Source organism: Budorcas taxicolor, chromosome 25 (genome assembly GCF_023091745.1).
Source record: "Budorcas taxicolor isolate Tak-1 chromosome 25, Takin1.1, whole genome shotgun sequence".
Taxonomy (NCBI): Eukaryota; Metazoa; Chordata; class Mammalia; order Artiodactyla; family Bovidae; genus Budorcas; species Budorcas taxicolor.
The window spans coordinates 9,337,619-9,355,396 of record NC_068934.1 but is presented as its reverse complement, the minus strand read 5'-3'; positions in this window follow the sequence as shown (position 1 = coordinate 9,355,396).

The following is a 17,778-nucleotide window of genomic DNA, read 5'->3' as shown; positions in this document are numbered from 1 at the left end:
CTGGGTCCTTGATGACATCGTTTTATTGCTGAAAGAGTCAATCTTCTTACTCCCATCACTTCCAGACTTCTTGTTCCAGTAAACAATATTTCGTCTTATGCTTTAAGTTACTCTCTGTTGGGTATTCAGTTTTGAAGCCTCAAACACCCTAATAGCATGCTTGCAGGCTTCAGGAATAAAGAAAACTTGTGCCAGAACTCTTGAAAGATGTTTGAGAAGAAATGATTGCCTGTTATATGCAGGTTATGTTGTTGTTCAGTTGCTAAAGTCATGTCCAACTCTTTTCCACCCCATGGACTGCAGCTTGCCAGGCTTCCCTGTCCTTCACCATCTCCCGGAGTTTGCTCAAACTCAAGTCCATTGAGTCGGTGATGCTATCTAATAATCTCATCCTCTGTTGTCCCTTTCTCCTCCTGTCCTTGATCTTTCCCAGCATCAGGATCTTATCCAATGAGTTGTCTCTTCGCATCAGGTGGTCAAAGTATTAGAGCTTCAGCATCAGTCCTTCCAATGAATATTCAGGGTTGATTTCCTTTAGGATTGACAGGATTGATCTCCTTGCTGTCCAGGGGACTCTCAAGAGTCTTCTCCAGCACCATAATTCAAAAGCATCAATTCTTCGGCACTCAGCTTTCTTCACAATCCAACTCTCACATCCATACGTGACTACTGGGAAAACCATAGCTTTGACTATACAGACTTTTTGTTGGCAAAGCGATGTCTGTGTTTTTTAATATGTTATCTAGCTTTGTCATAGCTTTCCTTCCAAGAAGGAAGTGTCTTTTAATTTCATGGCTGCAGTCACCATCTGCAGTGATTTGGGAAGTTATAGAGAGACTTAGTTTCCTGTGTCATTGTGTGACACTGGAGTTATAGAATCATTCCTGAGAGAACAAAAGACACAAAAGAAGCTTTCAGATGTGGATGAAGAATGATTCAAAGGCAACCTGGATGGATAGATGATTGAGGACCTGAAGAGCTGTTGGACATCTGAGCAGATGTCAGCACAGGCATGTAACCTCACAGATCAAATGTAAGGGCACAGAGACCCATACAAGGGTCTCCAGGGAAAAGTGGGCATGTTCCAATGGACTGAGATGAACTGTTACCCACATGCAACAGCCAGAGTCATGAGGCAAGGGCTTTGAGGACGGCTATCTCGTGGGGTGGCCTTCACGAAGAACTCCTTCCATCTCTAGGGTTCCCAGGAGGAAACTTGGAGTCTTGGCATGAAGTGGCAGTGAGCGAGCAAGAAAGATGGGCTCCCGACCCTCTGTTGCAATTCAACCGGAGCAGTCTAATTTTATTGCACTATATTTGTGGCTTGCAATTACAATTTTACTCGGGGAAGAATTCCAATGCTAGCAACAATTATTTGAAACCTGTGAGCTAGAGGATACATCTCAACATCTCTCTCCCATCCCCATCTTCCAGTAAACCTTGAGGGAGCAGGTATGTAGTTGGGGTTGAAAATCAGTGTTGGTACACGAGTTTCAGGAACCTTACTGACAAAGGTACATCTTTACTATGGCTCAGAAACAGGGGGTGGAGTGGCCCAGCTCAGCAACCATATTTTGATAAAGAAATCTACTGTGACTTTCTCCCAATAAAAGAAAACTCATATCCTCAAACTTTGGCCTGGAAGGAGAACCTCAAGGGGGAGGATGGGAGTTGGACCTAGAAACTCTTCTTCTGTTCCTCTAGGTTCTAAGTATTCTCTTCCCTTTTGGATTTTCTCAATTTGTTCACTTTCTCCATTCTCCAACAGCTCTCCAACCCTCTCAACAGAATGATGCTCCCCCAACATCTTTCTTTCTTCTTCAAATATCTTTCTACTTTCCTCTTAAAATAGCAACAAGTCAGTTTCACAGATTCTTCAGCTAAAATGGACTTTCAAAATCAACCGAGGGTTAGGGAAGAGCAAAAGAAAAACACATGAGTATCAGTCAAGTAAATAAGGCCATTTTCAAAGCACAGGCTCTGATTCCACTTGAACTGGATTGTTCTCAGGGATTTTATCTCTTCCCGTTTCATACAAGCTCCTGTTTCATACAAGCTTCATGAATGTCAATGAGCTAGCCATCCAAAGGGTTGACATCCCTTCCCAGATCCTCTGCCTAAGCTCTCACTTCAAAGCTCCCACCTGTTGCCTGTGGGTAATGCTGGCCACCACCTAGGATCTTCGCCTAAACATCTTGACTCTTCCCATTGACAAGATCAAAAAAGATTCTCTTGGCTTGGTTCTGACACATATTTTCTGCCCAGGATTGACAGAATGACTCATTCTTCAAGAGAGATTGCCCAGTACAATCTCAGTACAAACACTGGTGTGGCTTTATCCTTTCAGATCAAAGAGTCTATTGTTATCTTAATCCTTTTATAGCCAGACAGGGGAAATTATACACTAAGATTCCTCTTTTTTTATTTTTATTTTGTATCAGAGGATAGCCGATTAACAATGTTGTGACAGTTTCTGGTGGACAGCAAAGGGACTCAGCCATACATACACATGTGTCCATTCTCCCCCCAAACCCCCCTCCCATCCAGGCTGCCACATAACACTGAGCAGAGTTCCCTGTGCTACACAGTAGGTCCTTGTTGGTTATCCATTTTAACTATACCGGTGTGTATAGGTCCATCCCAAACTCCCTAACTAACCCTTTCTCCCATCCTCACCCCCCTCCCAACACCCCCGCAACCATAAGTTTGTTCTCTAAGTCTATGAGTCTCCTTCTGTTTTCTAAGTAAGTTTATTTGCCATTTCCTCCCCCTTCCCTGGTGGCTCAGAGGTTAAAAGCATCTGCCTCTAATGCGGGAGACCTGGGTTCGATCCCTGGGTCTGGAAGATCCCCTGGAGAAGGAAATGGCAACCCACTCCAGTATTCTTGCCTGGAGAATCCCATGGATGGAGGAGCCTGGTGGGCTACAGTCCATGGGGTCTCAAAGAGTCTGACATGACTGAGCAACTTAACTTTCCTCCAGGGGATCCTCCCAAGCCAGAAATGCGCATCTCCTGTGTCTCCTGCATTGGCAAAGCAGACTCTTCACCATTGAGCCGCCTGGGAAGCCCAGTTCATTTGTATCTTTTTTTTTTAGGTTCCCCATATAAGGGATGTCATACGATATTTAGGATTTTTAGAATTCCTTTCATGAAGAACATTGTATTTTGGCCTGAAGGTTGTTGGATATGGGGTGGAAAAGCTTTTTCTAAACACCTGGGGCTTGATGTCTATCTTAATCCCTGGACCTCAGCCTAGTTCTGTTCCTGGGCCTGGGGAACATCTTAACAGAAGAATTCAAAGTTTCAACAGGTGATCCAGGAAGTGAGGACGGGTGCCTTAGGCCAGTTACTGAATGAAGGAGGAATCTGGAGAGAACAGGAATGTCTAAAAGTGGACTTTGGTGTGACTGCTGTAAATTTTTCCTCTAACGCCTCTAAGAAATCTTTAGCTAAATCTATGAGGCTCATGGGCTTTGGTGTGAGTGAATTCTTTTGCACGTTGACTTTCATGCCTGGTTGGGGTCATCCTTGGTGCAACACAGGACTGGAAGAAGACAAAATCTAGACACAAATGGGCCACGGGAGAGTAAGTCCTCAGGGAACAAGTGTTGGGAGAGACAGACTGTGAAACTGGAAGTGTAGGGCAAGTTTAACTGGATGTGTAGGCCAAGGAGGCCCTCCTTGACTTCAGAGCCTCAGTATGATAAATTAAGCACTGTAATCCTTCACGGATCCCCAGTATCTAAAGTCCATACTCCTTGGGGGAGAGGGGCCTCTCCTCCAAATACTTTTCTTTCCTCAGATTATCTTTCCATTTTCCTTCTAAAATGGCAACAAATCTCATCCACAGATTTTTTTTTTTAGCTAAGACTGGAATTTTCAAAACAACTAAGGATTAGGGGACTATACATCAGTTAAATGATGCCATTTCCAGACACAGGGCTCTGAACCTTTGTATGCATGAAACACAGAATCCATTAAAATTCGACCTCCCCAACTCTCCAATGTCATCTCTCCACCACTCCTATCATCACGGATACTGCTGCACTGCCACCGTTAAGAAACCTAAATGATGACCTTGTCACTCCACCAGGTAGAAGTGACCACTCTTTATCCCATGTCTCACTGGAGCATCGCATTCCAAAAGCTCTGTATAGATATTTATTCACACGCTTTTCTCTTCCAAAAGATTGTGAGTTTCTCGCCCCAGAACCTAACAAGTCCTTGCGAAGTAGTAGATTCTCAATAAATATATGTTGAATGGGAAGAACTCCAAAGCAGGATATAAAAACAGAAGGAGAGCAGACAGACTAGGCGGGAATGACAATTCTCTCTCTTATGGTCCAGATGACTTTGGATAGGTTTCTGAATCTCTCAGACTGTCAACTGCCTCATCTATTAACAAAGGCTACTTTGTAGAGAGAAGTTTAAAGTATTAAAGGACCTAGCCCCTAGCAGGTATATAGTAAGTGGATGTGGTTTTCAAGGTATTGCTTTTCTAGTAGCGTAACTCTTTTAAAAATGAAATGTTTACAGCCCTGAGTAAGAGCAGAGCTGCTCTAACTTGGGGGGTGCAGCCTCAGAGCCCCACCTGCTGAGCTACTTCCCCATCTTGACACAGCCACTCTTCACCCCGGAAAATCCCTGGGCTCCCAGAATAGGGAGTAAAATCTACTGCCTTAGACCAGCATGGAAGATACACAAGCGGTAGCATGGGAGATGACTGTAAGTGGCTTAAAGATACAGCATTAAATAACACTGATATCTTTTAAAAAGTTAGTCCCTGTCCAATTAAATTTTTTTTCTGAATTTTTAGGGGAAAGTCTGAATCTGGAGCTAATACATTCTTAATTCCTCTCTTACTTTCTCCTAAGACTCCAGCTCTCAAAGACAGCAGGCTGCATTCTCAGAATCTTCTAGGAGTACCTCACTGGAAGTTAACACTATGGATTTGTTTAGTTCCCATCTCTACCAGTATCATGCTGTTTAGGTTTGGGGAAATTATTTGACAACAAATTTGTAAAACAAAAGTAACAATGTTTACTTCATTGGTGAGTATCGGCATGTATTTATTCTTGATATATCTATTGAGAGATTTCCGTGTGCCAGTTAGCCTGGTGGAATACGGTGGTAGACCAGACAAATGATCTGGTCTTTGGAAAAGATCACCTCTTTGCCCTCATGGATCTTCCATGCTAGAGGTAGACATAGATCAATAAGGAGATGATTCGTTGACATAGTATGCTAAGACCATTGGAGGCATCCAGCATGCTTGGGTAACACGTAACAAGGACACCTAACTTGGACCTGGGGGTAAGGGTAGTCAAAGAAGTTTTATTGGAATACATGGCAGCTCAACTGAGTTCTGAAGACCTGTTTAGTCCAGAAAGAGCAGAGGGAACAACATGTGCAAAGGACTACAGGGCAAGGGGCACGGAAATAAAATATGTTGAGTCCTTAGCATAATGTCCCAAACACAGACATTATTCAAAATGGCCACAGCCTTTAGAATTGCTCTAATTTTCTTGGTCTCTAGAATAATCAGATTTATCTCTGTACCTCAACATGAAAGCAGCTTCTGCCACATAGTGGATGCCCAATAAGTGTTGAAAAGTAAATGAGTGAAACAAATAAATAAGTAAATAAATGAAAGAATGAATGAATGTTAGCTATTTCTGTCTGCTTCCAGAGGCTGGTCCATATCATGAGCCATATTCTTACTCAGGGATTACCAGAGAGTAATCCTGCAGCCTGGTTTGGACTTGGGACTTGGAAGATTTTTGTTGGGTTCAGCTGGCAACACATGGCCTCCCTTACCTCTAACCCAGGAGGGGCTGCGCTTTTTTCTCCTATGATACAGACGCTACTAACTGAGACCCACATAGCTGCATTTGTCTCAAGGCATTCTGTCTGAACGGCTCCAACCATCATCCCACAGAGTTAGGCAATCTGTGATACTGTAAAAACACCATGATTGCCTTATCTTCTGGGACCCCGCCTGACTGTGGCTCATGGACCAATGAAGTAGCTTAGCAGGTGAGAGATAAGGAAAGTCAGGCTAACATTAATAGGAAGGATGAACATTTATTGACCACTTTCTACTTGTCAGGCATTCTGTATGCTGAATGCTCTATATGCCTGACCTCATTTAATCTTCACAAGGACCCTTGAAAATGGATACTGATATTATCTACATTTTACAGACGAGAAAACTGAGGCTTGGAGAGTGATATGATGGTCTAAGTCAGGAGTAAGCTGGGATCAAACCCCATTAGTGCAACCGAAAAGCAGGTACTCTTAACCTCAACCGCAAGCAAAGAGAGCAAAACACAGCTTGTACCTGCTGCCCACAGCAGCCCACACCTGCCCACACCAACAAAACCAGGGGCACGCCAACAGAATCTGGGCCCAACTTTGTTTCTGTTGACTTTGTGAGCCTATTAGGGCACTGAATAAACACTTACTTAGCAAAATGGGGAAAAGAGAAGACGATTGAACCAAGCAATTCCAGTCATGGAATCTTTTGGGTGTTTTTTCTGTTGTGAACCACATCATCTCAGATTGCACTTTATCAGTGTAATCTTTTTTAATTTGCAGTCACTGCAGCAAGAGACTCAGTCTCTGACAGCAGAGACTAGCTCAGTCTCTGCCTCTGGAATTATATAAATAATGTGGCCCCAGAATTCGCAAGTTTTTCTTATTTTGCAGAATGAGTTCTTCTTCCCAAATCTCAACACCCAGAAGCTGGCATGCATGCCAAGTCACTTCAGTCGTGGCTGGGTCTTTGGAACACTATGGACTGTAGCCCAGCAGGCTCCTCTGTCCATGGAATTCTTCAGGCAAGAATACTGGAGTGACTGCCATTTTCTTCTCCAGGGGATCTTCCCAACCTAGGGATCTAGCCCTTATCTCTTAGGTCTCCTGCATTGGCAGGCGGGTGCTTTACCACTAGCACCGCCTGGAAGAGCAGTGTAAAAACTACTAAGAGAATCTTTATTCTTTAAACATTTGCCTTCAGATCCCCATAGGTGGTTGACCTTCAGACCCATCACTGCCTCCACTCAGAACTGTGTCCCTTTGAGATTAGTTAGGCCCTGAATGTGTTCCTTCAAGTTTCACCTTGAACATAGATAATCTGCAATATTTGTAGAGGGCCCTAGTGGCTCAGATGGTAAAGAATCTGCCTGCAATGCAGGAGATATGGGTTCGATCCCTGGGTCGGGAAGATCCCCTGGAGAAGGGAATGCCTATCCACTCCAGTATTTCTGCCTGGAGAATTCCATGGACAGAGGAGCCTGGCTGGCTACAGTCCATGGGGTCACATAGAGTCAGTCAGTTAGTTAGACTGAGTGACTAACACACTTATTGGCTGGGACCTGAGCAGAGCCTCTTCCACTCGTTGCCTCGCGTACTTTCTGCAGCCTGCATGGGTCCTGTGCTCCTCTCCAATGGCCCTTTCATGTGACCTCCTCTCTCTAACTCTATCATTTTTCTCACTTCTCATTTTCAGCAGATCACCGTGCTGCACGCTTTATAAAGGAAATGGAGCTAATTAGACCAGATCAACTCTTCCCACCACTCCCACCCAAACCCACCCCCTCCCATCTCCCGGGCTCTATGCCAATTCTTTTCTTTCTTAAAATGTGAACCTCTCTCTCTCACCTCCCTACACTCTCTGTTAGAATCTTTCCTTCCTTAAGTAAGCCAGAAAGAAAAACACCAATACAGTATACTAACACATATATATGGAATTTAGAAAGATGGCATGGACGACCCTGTATGCAAGACAGCAAAAAAGACACAGATGTGTATAACAGACTTTTGGACTCAGAGGGAGAGGGAAAGGGTGGGATGATTTGGGAGAATGGCATTGAAACATGTATACTATCATGGAAGAATCGAATCGCCAGTCTATGTTCGATGCAGGATACAGCATGCTTGGGGCTGGTGCACGGGGATGACCCAGAGGGATGTTGCGGGGAGGGAGGTGGGAGGGGGGTTCATGTTTGGGATCGCATGTACACCCCGTGGTGGATTCATGTCAGTGTATGGCAAAACCAATACAGTATTGTAAAGTAAAATAAAGTAAAAATTAAAATTAAAAAAAAAAAAAAGAATCTTTCCTTCCTTAAACCCACATATCCTCTCTTGAAATTCTGATCCATTCTTGCTTTTACCTTTTTTTCTTTTCTACTGAGAAAAAGGTCTCAGATTCTCTTTTTTTTTTTTTTTTCAGATTCTCTCTTTTCTCACCTACTTGTCAGTCCTCTGTGCTCTGCCTTCAATTCCCACTGGCCCATCAAAACGTATTTGGCAAAGGTCACATGGGATCGCCCCATTAGCCAAGCCTGTTGGTGAGATTTTTGAAACTGTCTTATTGGGCATCTTTAGGATACTCAACACTCAATCATTCATCACTCTAAACCTCCTGGCTAACCTGACTTAGCGACTGCACTCTCTTTATTCCTCTGATCCTACTGTCTCAGGTTCCTTCAGAGGCCCCTTTTCCCCTGTCCCCCAGGGTGAGGTCCTGGCCCACCTCTCCAGCCCCATCTCGGATCATGTTCTCCTTTTACTTGACCCTAGAAAGACACTCACTCACATGTGTCCATCTATACAGACCCCGCAGCCTCAGGCCTCCACGCCTTTCCTCCTGTGGTTTCCCCTTTCCAGGACACCCGTCCCACCAACCTTGCCTGGCTACCTCTTACTCGTCCTGTAAAGGTGACCTGGATGTATCTGTTGGGGAGCGACCCTGGCCCTTCTCCCCTTCTCCTCCTCTTGTCCACCCCTCCTGTGCTCCCAGCAGCTCAGCTGCCCCGTGTGTCTCCATCCCTGCCACACTCTCTAACGGCTTTCGTTCTGGCCTCTCAAACACCCTCAGTGCAGTTACTGGATTCATCTCAACGAGGCCCGAGAGACGCGTGGCAACCCGGTGCTGGTACAGAGGCACAGGGCAAAGCGGTGCACGGGCTCCTCATCAATGAACTGAATTAGGAAGCTCACGGGGAATCCCTGTAGTCCGGTGGTGACTCCTAGACCCATAATCTGAAGCCTCCCTGCTGGCTTTGTTCTCTCTTTGCAGGCTGGCAGGAAGAAGTCAGGCCACGGCTCTGATCAGCACGACTACAGACCCCATTATCTAATCTCAGTGGGGCCTCAGTGCCACTCAGACAGCCTCCTTGATCCTGGCTGACTCCCTATCACATTCCTCGAGCGCATTTTCCAACTGTTTCCATTTTTCTTAAACCCCGGACCCACTCCACCCCTGTGCCCACAGCTCCTGCTTTGCTTAGAAGACTGAAGTCCTTGACTTCCTTCTTCTTCCACTAAAAAACTCCTTGTTTCAGGGCTCCCCTGGGGGCTCAGTGGTAAAGAATCCACCTGCCAGTGCAGGAGACAGGGGTTAGATCCCTGATCTGGGAGGATCCCAAACGCCACAGAGCGACTAAGCCCATGCGTGTGTGCTTGGTCGCTCAGTCGTGTCCGACCCTTTGCAACCACGTGCACCGTAGCCCGGCAGGCCTATCTGTCCATGGACTTTCCCAGGCAAGAATGCTGGAATGGGTTGCCATTTCCTCCTCCAGGGGATCTTGCCAACCCAGGAATCGAACCCACATCTCCTGTGGCTCCTGCACTGGCAGGTGGATTTCTTACCACTGAGCCACCTGGGAATCCCAACGAAGCCCATGGGCCACCCCTCCTGAGCCTCTGCTCGAGAGCCTGGGAGCCACAACTCCTGAGCCCGCGTGCCCTAGAGCCTATGCTCGGAACACAGGAGCCCATCACGATGAGAAGCCAGCACACCGCAGCTAGACAGTGGCCCCACTCTCCAGAACCAGAGGAACGCTGGTGCAGCAACAGAGGCCCAGTTCAGTTCAGTTCAATCACTCAGTTGTGTCCGACTCTTTGCGACCCCATGAATCACAGCACGCCAGGCCTCCCTGTCCATCACCAACTCCCAGAGTTCACTCAAACTCACGTCCATCCAGTCTGTGATGCCATCCAGCCATCTCATCCTGGGTCGTCCCCTTCTGCTCCTGCCCCCAATCCCTCCCAGCATCAGAGTCTTTTCCAATGAGTCAACTCTTCACATGAGGTGGCCAAAGTACTGGAGCTTCAGCTTTAGCATCATTCCTTCCAAAGAAATCCCAGGACTGATCTCCTTTAGAATGGACTGGTTGGATCTCCTTGCAGTCCCAGGGACTCTCAGGAGTCTTCTCCAACACCTCAGTTCAAATGCATCAATTCTTCGGCGCTCAGCCTTCTTCACAGTCCAACTCTCACATCCATACATGACTACTGGAAAAACCATAGTCTTGACTAGATGGACCTTTGTTGGCAACGTAATGTCTCTGCTTTTTAATATGCTGTCTAGGTTGGTCATAACTCTCCTTCCAAGGAGTAAGCGTCTTTAATTTCATGGCTGCAGTCACCATCTGCAGTGATTTTGGAGCCCCCCAAAATAAAGTCTGACACTGTTTCCACTGTTTCCCCATCTATTTCCCATGAATTGATGGGACCAGATGCCATGATCTTTGTTTTCTGAATGTTGAACCAACATAGTCATAAATAAGTAAATAAAAATATTTTTAAAGAAACCCTGACCTGGGAGGATCCTACGTGCTGCAGAGTACCTAAGCCCATGCGCCCACGTGTCTCAGAGCCTGTGCTCTGAAAAAAGAGAAGGCACCACAATGAGCAGCCTGCGTACTGCAACAGAGAACAGACCCCACACACCACAACTAGAGAAAAGGCTGCATGAAGATCCAACACAGCCAAAAATTACAAAAAAAAAAAAAAAAAAAACCCAAACCCCACAAACTTCCTGTTTCTTCTGAGTCTCTCCTTTCTCCTCTCTACCCCTCAGGGATCCCCACGCCCTGGACTGGAGAAGGTATCCTCCACCCACCAGTCCTAGAGATCTGTCCCCAGGAATTATCCCCTGGTTCCTGCATCTTCTTCTTCAGCTCCCCTCAGCTTAAAAAGAGATTCCAGTGTTTCCAACACAAATAAATACATGAATGGGTAAACAAACACCTTTTGTTTTTCAACATGCAAAACACCATCCTACCTTTCTCTGTAATGGTGCTTCCTTTCCACACCTCTTCCACTTACAGATCTGGATTACATCAGTAACCTCTGTTCACGACAGAATAGTTAGAAACTGTACACAAGCAAAAAGGGGGGGAAGAAAGCTATTATCATGACCCCTCAGAAATGACTCTATTATTACCTGGAGTACAACTTCCAAACTTCTTTCCATGCATAGTGAAGTGAAGTCGCTCAGTCCTGACCGACTCTTTGCGATCCCATAGACTGTAGCCTACCAGGCTCCTCTGTCCATGGGATTTTCCAGGCAAGAATACTGGAGTGGGTTGCCATTCCCTTCTCCAGGGGATCTTCCCAACCCAGGGCTTGAACCTGGGTCTCCCGCCTTGTAGACAGACGCTTTACCATCTGAGCCACCAGGGGAAGTCCATGCATATATGTATGTAAATAAGGTTAGAAAAAAAACCAGATTTTAAAACAAAGATAAAATCATATTCTATGCTGTGTTCTGTGACTTGCTTGTCTTATTTCACAGAGTGTCTTTTCGCTGAGCTTAGCCAGATAATTCAGGATCATCTCCATCTCAAGATTGTTAACCCCACCTGCTAGATCCTTTTGGCCATATGAGGTAACATATTCAGGGTAACATATTCACAGGCTCTAAGGATTAGCCCGTGGACTTCTTTGGGGGAGGGGGACATTATTCTGCCCACCCTAAATAGTCAGTAGCCCAAAGACATGAGCGGGGTCACAGTGATCGGTGGGATGTCAGCACTGGGAACAGCGGCATTCTGATGAGACCTCAGTCTTGTCTCATCACACAGTCTCCAGGCCCATAAGCAGAGATCTACACTGCCTCCTAAAGAAACAAACTCACAGCTGTAACGGTACCTCTTTTATGGTCCGTTCCATCTTCCTTCTTTGTGGAAGTCACCTTTCTCCCCCACAGCACCTGATTCTGGTGGGTTTGTCACAGAAGGCACCTGTGGTCTGGGCTGACCAATCCCAGTACTCCACGCTTTTGGGCACAGCAGTTGAAGGATGGGCAGCGATGTAAACAGGGCCTGTAAGATTCTTGGGGGAGGGGCCTGGTTTGGATGCCGAGACAAGAACGTTTTCTCTCTTGTGGAGACAGTGAGCTCTAGAAATGCTGGATCCAAGGAAGGCTGTCCTTCCCATCATGGAGAGAGATCCTGTCTAAGAATGAAGCCATTCTTGAGGAGAGGAGAGAGACATGGGGGTAAGCAGGGGGTGAGAGATCTTAAGACCAAAGGACATCAAATCTGAGCATTTGCTTCCAGACCTGCCTGCCGCTGCTGCTGCTAAGTTGCTTCAGTTGTGTCTGACTCTGTGTGACCCCATAGATGGCAGCCCACCAGGCTCCCCCATCCCTGGGATTCTCTAGGCAAGAACACTGGAGTGGGTTGCCATTTCCTTCTTCAATGCATGAAAGTGAAAAGTGAAAGCGAAGTCGCTCAGTCATGTCTGACCCTTAGCGACCCCAAGGACTACAGCCTACCAGGCTCCTCTGTCCATGGGATTTTCCAGGCAAGAGTACTGGAGTGGGTCGCCATTGCCTTCTTCCCAGACCTGCCTAGAGCCAGACAATTTCTGGACACTTCAATTGCATGAGCCAATAAATTCATTATATCTTTCTTTGCTTGAACTCTGAACTAGTTTGATTCAGGCTTCTGTTACTTAATATAAAAGGATCCTTACTAATATAATACTATTCCACAAAATGGATTCATTAAAATCAAATTAACCAAATACTTTAATATTTGGCCTTCCGGTAGTTTCCAATTTGTACTACTACTAGTTTAGTAAGACCATAGTTAATATCCTTGTACCTCTATCCCTATGCATATGGCATTATTTAGAAAACATCTGGGGACTTCCCTGGTGGTCCAGTGATGAAGACCTCATGCTCCCAATGCAGGGGGCCGGAGTTTGATAAGGGAACTGGATCCCACAGGCCGAAACTAAGGATGCCCTGTGCTGCACCTGAGACCTGGTGCAGCCAAATAAATAAAGTGTAAGAAACGAAAAGGAAACATTAAGGAAATATATTTAGAGTATTGTGCTGGGCGAAAAGTTTGTTTGGGTTTTCTATAAAATCTTGTGGAAAAACCTTAAATGAACTTTTCGGCCGACCCAATACATTCAAATGTATTCTTTAGACTATATTGAAAGAAACCCATTCATTTTACCCATTGTGATCTGGCTACAACCCCACAACCCTCCTTAAATCTCCCGCTCCTAGGTCACCAAACATTGAAGTTTCTAGTCCAATCATCCTTTTCTCCACCCTCACCCGATGAATAAGCCTTTTCTCATTTCTTCCACTAAACGATCCTCTTAGACTCCGATGAGTCTTTCTCCTTACCTTCTTTTCTCACTTCCAGGACTGAACCCAGATGCCAATTCAAAAAAACCGGGAGTACTGGATTAAGACCGTTTGGGGCCTGTCTGTTTCTACTGAATTTGTTACAGTACTGTTTCTGATCTGCGTCTCAGTTCTTGGCCGTGAGGCATGTGCCAGCTCCCTGAGCATCGAACCTGTATGCCCTGCACTAGAAGACGAAGCCCCAGCCACTGGACGGCCAGGGAAATCCCCCAGAAATGGATCTTAATCTTCTGGAGGAGGTCTTAGATAGCTTTAAAGATCTGATAAAAGCTATGTTTCTTTCCTTTCCAGAAAAATGCACAATCAGACAAATATTTGCATACAACTCCAGAGGCTTTGAGAGGCCCCTGGGTCACTTTGGAACCCCCAGGGAATCTCCTGATCTATATCCTCCAGCTTAAGAACCTCTGGGTACAGCAACGGCAAATGCTTGACTCCTCTACAATCTTTACCACTTGCCACTTCAGTGCCCCCTGCCCCTAGTGCCTTAGTGCATTGGTAAACATCACCCACTGGTCACACATTCTCCTGCTGAGCTTGGCTGTGGTCAGCTAAACCTACTGTGGTAATCATTTCACAAGAAATCATTTCACAAACCATCACGCTCTACGCTTTAATCTTAGACAGTGATGGATGTCAATTATTCCTCAATAAAACTGGGGAAAAGAAAACACTCTCTAAGAAACAAATGTATATTTATCCAATGTGAAGTCGCTTAGTTGTGTCCGACTCTCTGTGACCCCATGGACTGTAGCCTACCAGGCTCCTCTGTCCATGGGATTTTCCAGCAATAGTACTGGAGTGGATTGCCATTTCCTTCCCCAGGGGATCTTCCCGACCCAGGGATCAAACCCAGGTCTCCCGCATTGTAGACAGACGCTTTACCGTCTGAGCCACCAGGGAAGTCCTATATATTTATCCAATAGTCACAAGAAATCAAATGATTTTCCTAAAAGATGCTTCTCTTCATTTTCATTTTATTTTCCATGATCCACACCCAAAAAAAGAAAAAATCTTAAAAAAAAAAAAAAAAAACCCAGCCATTTCTGCAGATGGTCTCCTAACCTGTGTTTTCCTCAAGTGCCCTTCCTCAACTGGAGCTCACAGGTTGGAGGAGAGTCAAGTAACCCAGTCATTACCAACCAACCCGCCGTGTGCAATGACTTCACGACCATATGGGAGGTCCTTGAGAGAGTCTTCAGGGGGAAACACAGGGGCCACTGACACTTTGGGCCAGCCCAGAATAACTTAACAGAAGAGAGGGTGGACGGGCAAGTGAAGAGGAAGGGCAGCTGCTCTTCATGACACACATTCATCCCTCCTCTAATCTGCCCTCCTCACCCTCCCCCCTCCGCTTCGCCTCGGCATTTCCCAGACCACTCCGAGCGCTCCCAGACCCGGGAAGCCAGCTCAGTGCATGACCAGGGTCCTCCCTCCAGCTGCGCCCCCAAAGCACGGAAGTCTGTGACATCTGGGATTCTGCACATCTGAGAAACAGCGCTCAGGCCAGCGACCACATTTCGCCTTCAGTATAATTTCCCCTCTGCCCTTTCTATCACAGGCCTCTTAAATCATGGTGGCTCCATCCAGACCTCCGTATCTTAGTGACTATCTATGTTTTGCATTCCTTGCTTCCTCCTCTCCCCCCACGTTTAATGGGAAATGTTTCCTGTCAACATTTCTTCCGTCCTTCCTGGTGACTGTAACTCCAGCCATTTTGTTATCTTCAATGAATTTCATTAAAAAGGGATGAAGATCCCACGTTCCAAGATCACTAGGGTAGATATTAAGTGAACTAAGGTTGACCCTCAGGCTTCATCACATCCTCCAGAGACCTCCCAGAATGCTGCCTAATAACTGTTTGTGTTTTTATGTTGTCCAAGGTCATAGTTCTATACTGTGCCTTGACAGACCACACTGGATTCCTTCCAAGAACACAATTTCTTGAGACCAATTCAATGTCCCATTAAAATTTTAATCTGTCTTCTGTTACCCTTGAATATTTGTAACCCACGCTTTCCAAATACCAGTTCTCCACAGAGAATTTATATTTTAGGTATTTTCTCCTCACATGACTACATGGAGCACTGCTGCACACACACAGAAAGCCCATGTACTATCAGGGCTCTACAACTTGATGCCTTCTCCTTCTAGACGTGTGTTCTCTACAGGAACAGGAGCTCTGAACTCAGATGCATGCTAAGTCACTTTAGTTGTGCCCGACTCTGCCATCCTATGGACTGTAGCCCACCAGACTCCTCTGTCCATGGAGTTCTGCAGGCAAGAATACTGGAGTGGGTTGCCATTTCCTTCTCCAGGGGGTCTTTCCAACCCAGGGATCGAACCTGAATTTCCTGCATTGCAAGAGGATTCTTTACTGTCTGATGCACCAGGGCCCACAGTTAAGGTTAAAGATCTTCAAATAGGGAGATTATCCTGAATTATCTGGGTGGGCCAACTTAAATTACATGAAAAGCAGAGACCTTTCTCTGGCTACAGGCAGAAGAGAGACAGCAGAAGGAGAAACCAGAGAAATGCATAACCTTTTTCTGTCAGGCCCCATGCGTACTAGTTACTGAATTTAATTCTTCTAAGAACACTATGAGTTAAATAGATATATTTCTTTTTATAGGTGTCTCAGTAAAACAAACTTGCCTAAATTCCAACAACGGCAAAGAAGAAAAGTATGAGCTGACTTTCAGTGAATTCAGGTCTGCCTGATTTAAATTTACTGAAATGTCTTAGAATGTTTTCCATAAATACTACCTTTGCCATCATCACAGCAGACATCCCTGCAACCCTGCAGAAAGCAGCTCATACTCACAGCAACACCTTGAGGAAGGTTTTGTGGCTCAGCTGGTAAAGAATCTGCCTGCAATGCGGGAGAGACCTGGGTTCAATCCCTGGGTTGGGAAGATCCCCTAGAGAAGGGGTAAGGCTACCCACTCCAGTATTCTGGCCTGGAGTCGACTGAGTGACTTTCACTTTCACTTTATTATCTGAACTTTAAAGATGAGAAAATTGAACCCCAGGGAGTTGAAATGGTCGAGTTCACAGCCCCCAAGAGATCAATTAGATTTAAGCTTGGGATTCCTGAGTGGGAACATGCTAAGGGTCTTTTCCACCCACTATAGCCAGTTCCAGGAGTGCTGAGGAGTTACATGTGTTGTCTCTTTTCTAAAATTACTGCAAGGCAGTATTTCTAGCACCTCTGAGTCAGATTTTCGTTGTTTCTCTGCCTTGATTATACGTGCCGCACTTCCCCAGCGCTGGGTCGGCTGCAAATTACATTGGTGTCACTCTGACTTCTCCAAATCACACACACCCAGCTCTGGAATGAAACGGATTCTGACGCCAGTGCCTGAAGCCTCTGAGTCCCACCTCCCCCAACACAGGCAAACCGGCTCACAGTTCCTCTTGTTTAAGATCTTTAGGTCAATTTTTAATCAACATGTCTTTGTATAAGTAAACTTTTATTTACTTTCGTGTTTCAAAAATAACACACCAATTGTCAAAAAAGGAATTAAACATCACATTTAGTTTCATCACCTAGAAAACCAAAGGACGTTACTTTTAAATTGAAACGTTCCTAAAGGTCACTTGTTTTTCAGTCACTAAGTCATGTCATGTCTGAGTTGGGGATGAACAGGGAGGCCTGGCGTGCTGCGGTTCATGGGGTGGCAAAGAGTCAGACACGACTGAGCGATTGACCTGAAGTCATGTCTGATTCTTTGAGACCCCATGGGCTGCAGCATGCCAGGCTTCCCTGTCCTTCACCATCTCCCTGAGTTTGCTTAAACTCATGTCCATTGAGTTGGTGATGCCATCCAACCATCTCATCCTCTGTCATCCCTTGTTGCTTCCAGATTCTATATCTAATACTATAAAAATGAAATGCATGATAATATATACCTTTATTTAGGAACCTAGTATTTTAAAATGAATTTCTTATATGTGCCTGACCCTTTTAGAGCTTTACATGCGTTACTTCATTTTAGTCTCATGATACTTTACTGATATACAAATGACATGAAAAAATTAAATAAGATGTATTTAAAATGTAATAAAATAAGTTGATTTCTCTGACATACTTTCTTTCAAAAAAGAAAAGGAACCTTATTGAACTCTGTTGATTGTTTTTTCCTTATGGTCTCTAGGTTTATCTTCTCCATTTCATAACTGTTTCATTAGTGCTACTACTTGATGAAAGAGGATCTACATTCCACCTAGCTCATAAATCACCTCTCTGAATCTGACCTCCAGCGCTACCGTAGTTTTTCTTTACTTTATACACATTAATGCAAATACCCACTTCAAT